We start from the raw sequence: 13,693 nt of genomic DNA, 5'->3' as shown, positions 1-13,693 counted from the left end.
TACTGTAGTTTTCAGAGAAACTCTCCAACTCAGTGTTTTTCCACATTCCATGCAATCCTTCAATAAACACAGAACAATGCATCACGGCTCTTAGGCCCAAAGTTCAGCAACACACCTGGTTGCTAAATTATAGGTTCCATTTTTGCTCCCCGTCCTCTCTCGGAAGGCTTTTATTCAAACATTACAGCTGCCTACCCCTAGGAAATTAGCATCCATAATAAAGGCACATAAAAAAACCTGTCCTCTCTTGCTGATGAATAGAGGATGAAGTTACTGTTGCCCTTTTTTTCTCCCTGCCTGGCAGGACAATAGAATGAGGCATATTCGCTGGCAGAGTAGTGACAGACACTTGCAGTCCAAAAGGCTGAAGCACCAGGAACTTGGCGGACAGTCAGTGGCGAGCTTTGTGTGTTGCAGCTTATATTTTAAAACCCGAGATTAACAGTTTCCTGCCATGTTATTTTCCAGGTTTCGAGTTTCAGCGGCTGGGGGAAGGAGGGTTTCTTGTCAGCAAGATGATCTGTAGATTACAAAGCAAGACAAATGGACACATTGCAGATGAGAGGCGGAAAGTGGCAGGTTGAGGTTTGGAGGTAAACAGTGGGCCTCTCTCGGTTAAATGATTTCCAGGAGATGCCAACATTATACCTGCCCTCTCCCATCTCCTGAAAGGTGCTAGCCGTGATGAATTTTCACCTGGCCTCTGCAAACAGGTGTGGCCCAGGCAAGAGAAGCACAAGTTCCTCTAAAATGCCTTGCCTGACCTCTTCATCCATGAGATGAAGGGGGTATTGTGAAGGATGTGGCGTCTGTTCAGTTCCCATGCCCACTCGGCCCATCGTCACTTTGCAGATACCATCTACAAAAGCTCCATTGTGGTGCTGTGTTTTGGTTCCATAGTTACCACAAAAAAGGACAAGTGACATTCCCTGAGACCCCCAACTTTCTTGGCAGTGATATTTTGAGGGGCTTTAAAGAGACTGATTTCTCTCTCTTTGTTGAAGCCATGTGTTATAATTTGGCAGCGAGCATAAAATTATTCCCCATGACCAAACGTATTCCATTACACAACAAAGGAATTCTAGGGTGGTTCAGCCACACTTCCTTGCTGACCATTAATAGGTCACTGTGTTTTCTGTATAGAAATGTGAGCACCGTCCTGGGGTGATAACATTATTCACACGATCATTTATCCGAGGATAAAAAGAAGCAAGAGCCTTTGATCTTGTCAAATCACAGCCAAGGCCACCTCTGATTTCACTCCTGCGGTGTAAACAGAACAAAACAGAGGCTAAAATGGATCCAATGGGCTGTTATGCCAGAGTAACTGTTTGTGTGCATAGGTTTAAGCCAACAAGGGGTCCTTTCCTTATACCGAGTTAGACCATTGTATTATCTACAGTGGCAGCAGCGCTTCAGGATTTCAGACAGGGGTCTCTCCCCCATCAACCTGGAGATATTGGGGACATAATCTGGAACCTTTTGCATGCAAAGCAGACTGAGTTAAGACCTTTACCCAAGGACCTCTGAATAAAGAGTACAATGGCACCTGCAGGAGTTATTGCAGGAATGGAGAATCTTTGGTGGCCCTCCAGATGTTGACAGACTACAATTTGCATCATTCCATGGTGGCTGGGAAGGATGAGAGTTGGAGCTCAATGAAGACTGGGAAGAGGATGGGTCAGGAGGCAAAGAGGTAACAGGGCTAAGTGAGAGGGGAGAGTCTGTGGCAGAGAGAAGTCCAGAATCAGAGGCAGAAGCTGAAGCAGGCGAGTGGAAGGAGGCACAAAGATGAGTTCAGCTGGTGCAGTGTCATGGGTATCTCTGCTGCCTACCTGTCTCCCAGAACCAGGAGAGGGCTGAAATGGGTGGAGCAGTGACAGGCTGCAGGCAGGCGTAGTCTCCGATTGCTTGGAAAAAACCCTGGAGAGAAGGACATTTAGATGGTTGTGGGGAAGTAGGGTCTTTCAGTCTTGGCAACTGATTTCATAAGACCTACCAGGGATGAGTTGCTGTGCTCATTAGGCTTGATGCTCAGCCAAGTCTGTGAACTCCACAGCTAATTGTGAACTCCAACTTTGAACGATGTAATTTGCTGTGGCTGGTTCGCTCTGTGACAGGATTGGGCACCTGATTGCAAGTTTAACTCCATGTCTGTCTTTCCCTCAGGACTCTCCACAGGCCACACCCCCTCTTGCCAGACCACACCTCTCACTTGTCCTGCTTCACTCCCTCCTTGAGTGTTCTTGCCTGGCTGGATAATGCCTCTTCGTTGCCTGGATGAAAGACAGAGTGGAGTGCATGAATGTAAGCCCTTGCCTCTGACCCTTGTGCCACATGGGACCACTACCATGTGTTACTTGAGCTGAAAAATGGCAAAATAATGATTACTTTTAAACATCTGCAAGATAAATAGAACCAAATCTCGTTTTCTCATATCTTCCCTTCTGCAGACTGTGTTGTACCTTCCCCACATGGCTTCCTGTTCTGGATTTCCCCACGTGTGGAGATTGTGACTCTTTCAAGGGTGTCCAGAAAATGAAGATTCTGCTTCACATACAACAACATCTATTAGCGCCCAGTAGAGGTGGAAACAAGGGTAAATAGCCCTTCCACTTTATTTCCCTGGACCCAAACCAGGAAGGAATAAAGCCTGCATGAAGAATCTTGCCCACTGATAGTTTTGAATGAAAGGAAAAATAATACTTTTCAAACCGAGGCCCATAATTATTATTTATTTCATCAGCAATTTGCTTTATCACAGTGCCCAGCATTTGTCACCATGGAAACAGGCTCCTTACTTTCAAATGAAAGTAAAAGTCAGGCAAGACCCGAGGTCAATATCAATAACAGGAATTAAAACTAAAAGGCTGGTGAGCCAGCAATCTGGCCCAACTTTATCTTTCTTTAATCACAGGCAGATGCTAAGAGGATGCAACCAGGCAAAGTTGGCTGAGTGAAGGGAAACTCCAGGATGGGAGGCAGTAAGACTAAACAGAGGCCTCTCTTATCTGTCCGCTGGCTTGCCATTTTGAACAAGGCAGCTGAGGGATGGGGATGCTAGAATTCCTGCTCCATGACTGCAGTCATGGGATTTTTGTCTATCACATGACGGTGTATGTTTTGACTCCACAGAGTGGGAAGTGACGGAGACAGGATGTTTGGGTTACTGTGTCCTTTGTTCTTTCACTTTGCTGTCTGATGCTAGAGAGAGAGGGAGCCATGTTGCAGTGCTCCGTGTGTGTTTATATGTAAATAAAGTAGATTAGCCAAAATGCTGAGTTGCTGAGGTCTGTTACACAAACTGCGAAGGCTCTGCGGATCCCTAAGTGTGCCGGTGTCTGTTGACATCAGTCGCTGTGATGTTCAGGCTGAAGAAAGCTTTTGAAGCTCTCAAACGAAAGACCAGGAGGGAGAGTGTGTTCAGGCTGAAGAAAGCTTTTGAAGCTCTCAAACGAAATACCAGTCGGGTGTGTGTCTCTGCCAGGGTCCTACTCAAGTGTAGGACAAGCTCCTGACAGGGGAAAGGGGTCTAGAGAGGGGGGTTTCCCAAAATCGAATGCCAAGCTACTTAAGCTAGTAATATTAAATTGAATCACTTCTGTTACTGCTGTCCACACAGAGAAGGAACTTTCAAATCTAGGCCTCATTGGTGCAAATTGGATGAGTGAGTAGGGTTAAACTTGCCATGATGGAGCACCCAGTGTATGTTAAATATTTGTAATTTTGGTTATATCTAAATTTCAGTTTTATGTAGCCATGCTCTGTATGTTACAGCTTTGCATTTAATATTTTCCAAAGGAAAAGAAAAAAGAAGAAAAGATTTGGCAGTTCGAATCCCTGGGACGGGGTGAGCTCGCGTTGTTCAGTCCCAGCTCCTGCCAACCTAGCAGTTCAAAAGCATGCAGTGCAAGTAGATAAATAGGTACCGCTCCAGTGGGAAGGTAAACGGTGTTTCTGTACACTGCTCTGGTTTTGCAAGAAGCGGCTTAGTCATGCTGGCCACATGACCCGGAAAAACTGTCTGTGGAAGCAGACAAACGCTGGCTCCCTCGGCCTGTAAAGTGAGATGAGCACTGCAACCCTAGAGGCGTTTGCGACTGGACTTAATTGTCAGGGGTCCCTTTACCTTTAAAAGAAAAGAGCAATCTCTCTTCCAGTCAGCCTAACCATAAATACCGTATTTACCTGAGTCCAATGCGCACCTCAGTTTTCAGAACCTTGAAACAAAAAAAAGAGTATTTGCTGGTGAATGTAAATGTGCCATCAAATCTAATGCACACCTTAATTTTTGCAACATAATTTGGCCAAAAAGAGGTGAACATTAAATTGGAGTAAATACAGTATTTGTATGTGGCTGTATATGTCTTACCTATGTGGCTGTGCCCCAGAGCACAGGCTGGGATCCAAATAACTGCAAAGTTGCTTCAGTGTGTCCAAGCGGACCTTGGGCTTATGTTTCCCAAGCAGCAGCACCTCACCCCCATGCTAAATGGCAAATTGCACCAATCACCTATAAAGTGTGGGTGTGTGAGCAGGTGTGGAGGGTGTCTTGAAAAGGAGCATGTGGAAATGGGGCATGAGAATACTAAATACTGTCAGTATTTAGCAGGAGTGATTCAAGCATATACTGGAAATTTAGGATGAAGGTGGATTAAAGAGCCCTAGTGCAAAAACTTCACTTTAAAAACAACAACACAGCCTTTCTGCAGTTAGGAAAGTGAAAGTGACATGCTATGCAGCTGGAGTTAGTCATTCCATAGATTCTTCTTCTGGTAACTTAACTCCAGCCATTCAAACTTCATGACCCAAGCAAGAAAAATGGTCAGTTTGAAAGTTCATTGAGCCATATCCAGTGTTAGCCATACTCAGAGTAGACCCATTGGACTTAAGTAAGATAAACCAATTTATTTCAGTAAGTCTTCTCTGAATAGCGCTTAGTTGGCTATCACCCATTATTTTAAAATTTAAAATGGGTGTACTCTGTTTCAGCCTATTTTCCAAAGGGCCTCCTTAGAAAGTAGACACCCAAACTGTCAGGCAGCAAGGATGCAAACCATTTACTAAGATGCTGTTATTTGCGCCTTCAGTAATGTCCACCTTCTTGCAGGCTTGCTTTTAAAGGCCACTGCTGACAATAAATCTCACAATTATTCTTTACCAGTTTGTGACCTCTGAAAAACTAATTTGTCTTTGAGCTTTAGATGGAATATTATGATCTGAGATGCTCCTGTACAAATGAATAATTTACTCTGAAAGGAAACTTAAGTGTGACCTGCTGTGCTTTCTGATTCTCACTGTTTTAGCTTTGGGAACTTTCTTTAGCTATCTCAGAAGCACGTCTGTTGAAGGATGAGATCAATAAACTATTCTAAATCAGCACTTCTTAACTCTGAAGCAAGAGCTGTTCGGGGGCTGAGCAGACTCCCACGAGAGGTGGGGAATTCTCCTTCCTTGAAGGTTTTAAAGTGGGGGCTGGATGGCCATCTGTCATGTATGACTGATCTAGTTGAGATTCCTGCATTGTAGGGTCTAGGACTAGATAAGCCCTATGGTTCTGTGATTCATCACCTCCAAGTGGCTCGCTTTAAAATTACAGTGGTACCCTTGGTACTCAAACGCCTTGGTTCTCAAACACTGAAAACCTGGAAGTAAGTGTTCTGGCTTTTAATGTTTGATGTAGTACAGTATTTTAATGTTTTTTTGGAAGCCGCCCAGTGTGGCTGGGCAGGCCCAGCCAGATGGGCGGGGTATACATAATAAATTGTTATTATTATTATTATTATTCGAACATTTTTCGGAAGCCAAACGTCTGATGCGGCTGTCAGCTATTGTTTTGGGGGTGCCTGCACCAATCAGAAGCTGCGCCTTGGTTTTTGAACATTTCGGAAGTCAAACAGACTTCCAGAATAGATTAAGTTTAGCACTTTTGTTTTTGCTATTTTATTTGCCTTTTTGTTTTGAGGCTTTTTCGGTTAATTTGTTTTTGTGACTGTGCAGAACCCAGTTCAGCTACTGATTGATTGTGTGACTGCAGAAATGGATAAAAGCCCCCATCCAAACAATGACTATCATCAGTACAGGTAAGTTTTTTTTAATTTTAATTTTTATCATCTACAATACTATCTTATTCATTTTATGGTATAGTACATTGATTATTTCTTTCATTTTATGGATCAATGGTCTCATTAGATAGAAAAATTCACATTAAATTGCTGTTTTAGGGGTTGTTTTTAAAAGTCTGGTACAGATTAATCTGTTTTGCATTACTTTCTATAGGAAAGTACACCTTGGTTTTGGAACGGACTTCCGGAATGGATTAAGCTTGAGAACCAAGGTACCACTGTACTGGGAGTATTGGTGGACCAGTTAATAAACTTTTTAAGTGCCTCATCATCAATGCAACAGCACCACCACCACCACTATTATAATTAGTAGTAGTATAGTATTGTGTGGGTGCCAGATTCCTGGATCCAGTAAGTGTTAGAATTTAATCAAGACTTGCGCCGTTAAACTGAATGTCAGTCACTTAATCCCTGGACCCTGCAAGAATAAGGCCTTCAAATTTCCAGAAACAGCCAGACTACCGTCCTAGTGAAATATAAGGAGGGAAAAGGAAGGTGCTCTGTGGGTGACAGCAAATAGGTCCTTCAGCTTGCAGATATTGAGGAGGAATAAAGCCAGAGCTGATAGTTGTAAGTTATGTGAGCCAGAAGCTGGAAGAAAAGCTGCAGGCTGAAAAGGCAGAGCAATTGTTGATTTCTGTTTGAATCCAAGGCTGGGCTGCGAGAGAAATAATACCCCTTTGTGGGTGTTAATGCTGTGAACCCCCTCCATCACATGCTCAGGTTGCAAATAATAATAATAATAATAATAATAATAATAATAATAATAATAATAATATACGCCGCCCATCTGGCTGGGTCCCCCCAGCCACTCTGGGCGGCTTCCAACAAAACTAAAATACAAGAACCTATTATTATTTTTTTCCTTTTTTATTAAATATTTTATTAAGGATTTTCTTGTTTTACAGAAGTAAGTGTAATGCCTCGTTGTCCCCCCCCCCCATGTAACATTTTTACAAATCCGTTTCATTTGTTGAGGCGTTAGGGGGAGAAGAAAAAAGAAAGAAAAAAGAAAGGGGGGGTGGAGAGAGGGAAGATGGATGGGGGTGGGGTCGGGTGGCGGTGTTTCTATTATGTTTAATGTATGTAGAGTTTGGTGTCAGCGTTGCTTGTGTTGTTCGCTTGTGTTCCTTTGGTGGTGAGAGAGGTTGGGGTTGGCCTAGGGTGTGATTGTTTGCTTGTGATTGGCTGTGGTGATCTTTGTTTTCGTGTGTGAGTGAGGTGGGTGGGTGTTTTGGATCAGGTTAGCCATATTGATTTGTATGCTGCTGGTGGATTATTGTCATTGTCCTGTTGGGCTGTGTATGTGATAAAGGGGAGCCATACCGGGGTGAAGGCGTCTTCTTCTGTTTGTCCCCGTGTCAGTTTCAGTTTATTAGTTAATTTTTCTAGTAGGGCTGTTTCCCATACTATTTGGTACCATTGGTCCATGCTTACTCCTGACAGGTCTCTCCAGTGTCTGGTTATGGTGTTTCTGGCTATACAATAACCTATTAAACAAATTATGTGTAAATAAACCATATATCATAAAGACACCACAATCTCTGCTGTGCCTCATTCCCAAATGGAAGCACCTGGAACCCCCTGGAATCTCACACAACTTTGAGATTGGGGTGGTGTGTTACAATATTAGAATCACAAGCCCCAGGTCAGGCCACTGGAAAGCACTCCTTTCAATTGTATAGTTTAGGGACATATTAGTAACAGCACCATGCTATGAAAATCGCAGACACCAGGCCAGGTTATCTTTAGCCAGTTTACTAAATCCATTCCTGGTCAAAATGGTGTCCTGTTCTGATCTTGACAAGGAACTCATGCATCACAACAAGGCAAGACAAGCCTCAGGTAAACTTGTTGGAAAGTGAACTTTTATCCAAAGGCTTTTCAGAGAATGATTTGAAAATAGCAACAGTCTGGAAGCCTCCTTAGTACGCAAAATTATTGAAGGCATGGGCAGATCTCAGGGAAAAAAACAGCGTATGCATTTGTTACAACTACCACCAGTGCCCATTTTGTACAAATCCGCAGTTGTGATTTATGCACGTTTACATATATCTGAGTTTCTCTGTGTCGCCAGTTCACGCTTTGCTTACAGAAAGGCAAAACACATTTGCCTCTAAAAGAGAAAATAGCGTGAGGAACAGCCTGCCTGTTCCATCTTTCTGGCTCAGACTGTATAAACACCTGACCATTTGGACTATTGAAAGAAAGCACAGCACAGCAAACCTGTCAGGACCAAATAAACATTTCATGCAATGTGGGGATCCTTGTCAGCAAATCGGCATTTGAATTCTCACCCTCTTCCTCCCTCCAGAAGGAAAGTTTCTATACTGCTCTGTTCCAGACTAGAAGACCCTTGGTGTCCCTGAGGCAGAACTTATCCAATACTGTCTTGAAATCCTGTTTCAGACAATCAGGGTAGTGTCTGAGGTGGCTCCCGAAGGAGCCACAGAAATGTCTGCATTCATACATGCTGCTAATCAACACATATTGTTCATCATTTGGAGCACATTGTGTGGCAATGTTTGTGTCTGCTTCAATGTGTTTGGCTTTTTTTAATGCCTTGAGAATTATGATTCTCGGTAGAATCATAGAGTTGGAAGGGACCCAGAGTATCATCTAGTCTAATGCAGGAATATGTAGCTGGATTGAACCTGCAACCCTGGCGTTATCAGCACAACACTCTAACCAATTGAGCTATCCAGCTGCAACAATGGTGCAATTTTTTATTCCATGTCAGTTTCATCTGACAACAGGGAATCTCTGAAAAAGTGGAACACAGTAATCTAGAGCCTCACCTAAGATTGTCCAGGAAGACTGGGCCTCAATGGGATCATTGGGTTAAAAAGGAAGAAGACCCCTTTTATACTGTTATAGATTTGGGGGAGACCCCCCTCAAACCCTAGAAGTTAATAAATTGTAGGATTTTGTTTATTTGGGATATGAATTAAGAAGTACAAGCTGCAGAGGAATTCCTGAACCTGCCAATGCAAAAAAACCTGGCCAAGCTGCAGCCATTAAGGAACAATACAGAGCCATTGAGAGCCATTGGCAATGCAAGAGAACTGTCCTTCCCCTGGCCCCAAGGTATGAACAGAAATAATAATAATAATAATAATAATAATAATAATAATAATAATAATAATAATAATAATAATAATAGATTATTTATACCCTGTTCATCTGTCCGAGTTTCCCCAGCCACTCTGGGCGGCTCCCAATCAAGTGTTAAAAACAATACAGCATTAAATATTAAAAACTTCCCTAAACAGGGCTGCCTTCAGATGTCTTTTAAAGATAGGATAGCTGCATATTTCCTTCACATCCACAGGGTGGGCGCCACTACTGAGAAGGCCCTCTGTCTGGTTCCCCACAACCTCACTTCTTCCAATGAGGGAACCGCCAGAAGGCCCTTGGCACTGGATCTCAGTGTCTGGGCTGAACGATGGGGGTGGAGACACTCCTTCAGGTATACTGGACCAAGGCTGTTTAGGGCTTTAAAGGTCAGCACCAACACTTTGAATTGTGCTCGGAAACGTACCGGGAGCCAATGCAGATCTCTCAGGACCGGTGTTATGTGGTCCCGGCAGCCACTCCCGGTCACCAGTCTATTCTGGATTAATTGCAGTTTCCAGGTCACCTTCAAAGGTAGCCCCATGTAGAGAGCATTGCAGTAGTCCAAGCGGGAGATAACTAGAGCATGCACCACTCTGGCAAGACAGTCTGCGGGCAGGTAGGGTCTTAGCCTGCGTATCAGGTGGAGCTGGTAGACAGCCGCCCTGGACACAGAATTAACCTGTGCCTCCATGGACAGCTGTGAGTCCAAAATGACTCCCAGGCTGTGCACCTGGTCCTTCAGGGGCACAGTTACCCCATTCAGGACCAGGGAATCCCCCACACCCGCCCGCCCCCTGTCCCCTCAAAACAGTACTTCTGTCTTGTCAGGATTCAACCTCAATCTGTTAGCTCCAACCACCTGCAGGCACTCACAGAAACTGGGGATTTGGAAGGTTGCTAGGGTAACTGGGTGTGAGGTGACAGGAAAGGAGCGTTTTTAGCAGGGTGTTCTGGGAAGAAGAAGGGAGAAGAAAGATTGGGATCCATCTTGGGCAGGATGGCTGAAAGCTGGCTGGGAGAGATGCCTTGGACTCCAGGCTGCACTGTTGAGGGGGACAAAACCTTCTTGAAATGTCCATGCTGTAAGATCTGGACTCCCTCCATGCAGACCGAAGGTGTAAGTAGGTGAATAAATCATATATCTTAAAGCTACAGCAGCCTCCACCATGTCTCAATTCTCCAGAGGAACAAAGACCCTTTCCTGTACAACCTCAGCCTGGAGGTTCCCCTGTACACATTAACATAACCTTTCTTTTAAATATACACCTCAGCCTCATCCTTCCTACCTCTTTCTTCTCCTTCTGAATGGATCCGAATTAGAAACATCTTCATTTCAGTTAAACTAATGATCCCTTGCAGGCAGCTGCGCCTCCAGTTTAAAGATGTGTGCCAAGGAAATGTGGAAAAAATTCATACTTTTATTGAAGACTCTGGAGTTTCTTATGTGGCGATTCTTGAAAATCAGAGAGAAATAAGCACGCTTCACAGGACAACAAAGCTCTGCCTTAGAAGGATTTGCCTCAAAGAAATTTCTCTTTGAGCAAAAGAAAATTCTGATTAAATACTTATGAGTTCACATGCCAGCGAGGTAAGCAAGAAGCCAAACACTCAGGTGGCCTATTTTCTGAAGAAAAGCGAGAGAAATCTTTCCTGGAAGAGACTTTCTAGTCATCTGTTGGAGCTGAAGTACAAAGAGCTCTTTGGGATTTAATGCCTACATTTTTTTTGGAAAAGCCTTTGTAAATTTTGCGGGTTTTATTTCCCCCCTCTTTGATAACGTCTCTCTTATTTTATTTTCCTGACTTTTGATTTGATTCCTGGCACATTGTGACACTGAAGAGAGACAACAACAGGCTCTGCTAAACAGAACTTTACTAAGTCGTTTCATCAAACCATTTTTGCGGACCGGCCCATTGTTTTGTCTTCTTTCTTTGTCGTTTTGCCATATTTAGGATTCCCAAACACAGAACATATAATTTGCAAAATGGCAATTAATCTAGCCTTTGTTCAAAATGTGACTGGAGGCAGAAGCTAATAGGGGGGGGGGTCTCTTTGCAATCGCCCCTTCTAGTGCCACACTTTGTGGCTTTGTGCCAATCAGCTGGCAGCAAAATGAGGCCACCCACAGTCAAGATAGTGATTTTTTTCCTGTAAAGGGGAGCTCCCCAGATATGCAGAAATGTATTCTGATGAGTGGAAGTATAAGGTAGGATGCAAGGAGCGAGTAGGATTCTGGTAACAAGGTGGACTCCTCCTGCCTCACTGCCCATCAAATGCCTTTACAGCTAGTAAACTAACTCCCTGTTTGCAGGCATTCTGCACACACACAAACCACTGATGTGTGCAGTGTTTTCAGCCCCGGAAGGGGGCAGAACAGGGCAGAATGGGGCAGGCTTACATGCACCCCGCCGACATGTGCAGTGCATCCAAATGCAAACCCTGTACAAATGGGAGTTGCTTGTACAGTTATGTGGAGTTACATATATGCTATAAACTACAGAAATTCATTTTCCTTCACAGATGGAAGTTAGGCTGTACCAGCAGGACGTCAAACATACATTGGATCTGTCAAAATACGTAGATTGTACATTTGCATTTTTGTATGAAATGCTCCTTTTAAAAAAAGCATGCCATACATTTTAAGCACTCTCATACCACTTTGATAGTCATGGTTTCCCCCCCACCAAAGAAACCATCTCGGGAACTGTAGTTTGTTAAAGGTGCTGTGAATTAGAGCTCTGCGAGGGGGTTTCCTCACAGCTTACTCAGTACCTTTAACAAACTAAAGTTTCTGTGGTTTTTAAAGTGGTTGAAGAGTGCTTTAAATGTAGAGTGTGGGTGTAACCAAAGTATCTTTGAAATCCAGGAAATGGGATTTTGAGGAGAGAGGGGGAAAGAGAATCTAATTTTACATATCAGGATTTATTTACCATATTTTTCGCCCTATAAGACACACTTTTCCCCCTCCAAAAATGAAGGGGAAATGTGTGTGCGTCTTATGGGGTGAATGCAGACTCCTTGGCTTCAGTGATAGCAACGCGAAGCCACCGAAGCCTGCGTTCCGGAGGCTTCGCGTTGCTTCTGCTGAAGCCAGGAGAGTCTGCTCTTTGAGGCTGGTGGTGGGGGAAAGCAGCGCTTCCCCCATCGCCAGTCCCAGAGGATGGGGGGCAGCGGGAAGGCGCACGACGCCTTGCCGCTACTCTCCAACCCGGCTTCGAGGCTGGCGGTGGGGAAAGCAGCGCTTCCTCCATCGCCAGCCCCAGAGGATGGGGGGCAGCGGGAAGGCGCACGATGCCTTGCCGCTACTCTCCAACCCGGCTTCGAGGCTGGCAGTAGGGAAAACAGCGCTTCCCCCATCGCCAGCCCCAGAGGATGGGGGGCAGCAGGAAGGTGCGCGATGCCTTCCCGCTACTCTCCAACCCTCCTTTGGGCTTTTGCGGGAGATGGGGGAATTCCCCCACCTCCCGCAAAAGCAGGCAAAAGCCGCGCACTCTTTAAAGGGGCTCCGCGGTTTCTGCTGGCTTTTCTACGAGGGGGGGGGATTCCCCCACCTCCTAGAAAAGCCCGCAGGAGCCGCACACCCTTTAAAGAGCAAGCGGAGGATAAGAGCTAATTTTGGGAGCTGAAGTGCCACCCCCCCGGACCCGGGAGTGATCCGCGAGAGAGCCTGTTGAAGAGATATTGAAGAGTTTGACAGCTGTCAAAGTAGCTGTCAAGACGGGAAAAGAGAACTTGGTTTTATTGTCTCTGCTGGTTATATTCGTTACAATTTGGCTATATTTTGTCGAAAACAAGGAAAAACTGATACAAACTAACCTGATTTTTGGATTTGAACTGGAAGGAATACTAAGTAACCAAAATCCCTCTAGAGGGGGTTTTGGGACATTACAAGAATGACTGAAGGAGGGAAAATTCAAGCTAAATTGGACAGAGTTTTTTTTCTCTTGGGAAAGTTACAAGGCCAAATTGATGTTTTGGCTACCAACGTTGCAACTCTGGACTTAACAGTAAACAAATTCATTGAATTTGATAAGGACTTGATCCAGGAAGTTCATGCAGCTGGACAAGAGGAGAAATTTGTGAACTTTGAGAGTGTGGATAAAGAGATATATGTTGTTTCTGAGGAAAAGGAAGGAGGAGATGCAATGTTGCAGATGACAAAGGAGAGCCAGAGGCCTGACATGATGGTTATAAAGGAAAATAAGAACTTGATTATGAAAATCTGGTCTGAGCTGGAGATTAAAGAATGGAGAGATCTCCTTATGTGGAGATCTGAAGACCCAAGGATTACAAATTTGATTAAGGTGAAAGTTGGAGCTTTGGGGACATTCAGACTTGAAAGGAGTAAGAAACAAGATTTGGGCTCCACTTTTAAGTATGGAGGTCTGGCTGGAAGAAACATTGTCCCTATCGGGCCAGAGCGTCTCCGAGATTTGGTGTTTAATACTAAG

At 44.3% G+C, this 13,693-nt stretch overlaps 2 long non-coding RNA genes across 2 annotated transcripts in view; both read right to left on the bottom strand.

The window, feature by feature from the left end:
- Positions 1-13,693, bottom strand: part of LOC308596635 — a 51,129-nt gene that overhangs the window by 31,177 nt on the left and 6,259 nt on the right. The window lies entirely within an intron of this gene.
- LOC308596680 lies at positions 156-3,390 on the bottom strand. The gene is made up of 2 exons (XR_014012646.1): positions 1,836-3,390; positions 156-520 (listed from the first exon to the last, which is right to left on the bottom strand). It is a non-coding gene; the product is annotated as an uncharacterized lncRNA (long non-coding RNA).

Source organism: Podarcis bocagei (assembly GCF_964188305.1).
Source record: "Podarcis bocagei genome assembly, chromosome: 10".
NCBI classification, from domain to species: domain Eukaryota; kingdom Metazoa; phylum Chordata; class Lepidosauria; order Squamata; family Lacertidae; genus Podarcis; species Podarcis bocagei.
Note: the sequence above shows the minus strand (reverse complement) of the source record. Positions and strands in the feature narration are given on the sequence as shown.